Below are 2,047 nucleotides of genomic sequence, written 5' to 3' on the forward strand. Positions count from 1 at the left end.
TGAGTTTTCCCACTGGACTCTCTAATCCCCCTTTTAGAATCCTCACAAAGTTATATTGTGATCAACTGTGTCTTACTGAAAGTAGATAGCTAGGGGACATCAGGCTTCCCTGGTGGCTCAGCTGGTAAAGAATCCACCTGCAATGCGGGAAACCTGGGTTCAACCCCCTTGGTTAGGAAGACCCCATGGAGAAGAGAAAGGCTACCCACTCCAGAATTCTGGCCTGGAGAATTCCATGGACTGTATAGTCCATGGAGCCACAAAGAGTTGGACACAACTGAGCAACTTTCACTTTTGAGATTTCCCTGGTGGTCCAGTGGCTAAGACTCCACATTCCCAATGCAGAGGGCCCAGGTTCGATCCCTGGTCAGGGAACTAAATAGTGAATGCTGCAACTAAAAACTGGCACAGCCAAATAAGTAATTATTTGGGGCTTTCCTGATATCTCAGTTGGTAAAGAATGTGCCTGCAATGCAAGAGACCCCAGTTCAATTCCTGGGTTGGGAAGATCCACTGGAGAAGGGATAGGCTACCCACTCCAGTATTTTGGAGCTTCCCTTGTGGCTTAGCTGGTAAAGAATCTGCCTACAATGTGGGAGACCTGGGAACATTGTATGATAACTCAACTGATGCCCTAAGTTTTGGGCATATTGTAGAATTTAGATTTTAAGCAAGTATTTCAGGACTTATCTACCATGAATAGTATTGTCTCTGTGAGGAAATGTAAACAGTGTTCTACATAGCAGAATTTTAAATTAACTTTGGGAACACAATCCTATCATTGATCTGTTCTTTCATTCAACAAGTGTTTCTTGAACATTTACTATATGTCAGTCATTGTTTGAGTCACAAGAGATACAATGTTAATCAACCAGTCAAATATATGGCCCTCAGGGAGCTTATATGCTAATGGGGAAGATAAAATAAAAAGACAAAATAAATTTGAAAATTAGGTAGGTTGAAAAATGACAATAGCAGAAGGAAAAATAAATCTTGGTAGATAGAGTAGAAAGTATCAGGGGAAATGGTTGCAACTTTTAGATAAATGATGAGGTAAGGTTTCCCAGAGATGGTGCAGCAGAGTGCAAATCTGAAGGACATGAGCAAGTGAGCCATTCTGGAAGCTAGAATGCCAGGGAGCGGAAACAGCAAGGTCAAGGATGAGAAGAGGAAGGCTGCCTAGACCATCCAAGAGCAGCAGTGAGGCAATGTGGCTGAAGTGGAAAGATCAGGGCGAAGAAGGAACACAACCAGGAGCCAGGCCCCATAGAGCCTTGTAGGTAAGTGTGAGAACTTTGGGTTTTAGGCTGATGAGATGAGACTCAGATGAGAGTGATAAGAAGACTGATATGATCTAACATATCTTTAGAGGATCCCTCTGGTTGCTGTGATAAGATAGGTTTGCGGGAGGCAAGGGGGGCAAAGACAGAAGCAAGACACTAATTGGGAAGTTACTGTAACACAGGTGAGACATAATCAGGTGAGAAGCAATGGTCAAATTAGAAGAATTTGTCTGGATTTTCTGACGGATCAATAAAGGTTGTCAGAGAAACAGAAGAGTTAAGGCTGAGGTCAATGCATTTTTATTCTAGCAATTTAAGGACTGAAGTTATACTAACTGAAATGGAGAAACATATAAGAAAAGCTCATCTAGAGAAAAACCTAGAACTTAGCTTTGGAAATGTTAAAGTTTCCAGGTCCTATTAGACATCCAAGAGATGATGCCCATCAAGTGACGAAGGTTCAGAATCAGGGAAGGCATCCAGACTGGAGATATTAATTTGAATAATATCAGCACAGAGATGCTACTTAAAACCATGAATCCAGATCAGATCACCTACAGAGGAATTACAGATAGAGAAAAAAAAAAAAGAGGTCCAAGAGCAGGGCACTGGGGTACTCTAATATTTAGGAGATGAGGAAATGAGAAAATAGGGGGAAAAAAGATTTAGAAGAAGCATTTTAAAAGGTAGGAGGAAAACCAGGCAAGAGTAGTATTATGGTAGCAAAGAAGAAAAAAATTTTCACACAGAAGAGAGTGAACAGC

The 2,047-nt window shown here is 41.4% G+C and overlaps 1 non-coding gene across 1 annotated transcript; it reads left to right on the forward strand.

Annotated features, from left to right (window-relative positions):
* Positions 1-302: 302 nt before the first annotated feature.
* Positions 303-375, forward strand: TRNAG-CCC. Its single transcript has one exon. It is a non-coding gene; the product is annotated as a tRNA-Gly (tRNA).
* The last annotated feature ends 1,672 nt before the right edge of the window (positions 376-2,047 follow it).

The sequence above is a fragment of the Bison bison genome, unplaced genomic scaffold (genome assembly GCF_000754665.1).
Source record: "Bison bison bison isolate TAMUID 2011002044 unplaced genomic scaffold, Bison_UMD1.0 scf7180017864289, whole genome shotgun sequence".
Taxonomy (NCBI): domain Eukaryota; kingdom Metazoa; phylum Chordata; class Mammalia; order Artiodactyla; family Bovidae; genus Bison; species Bison bison.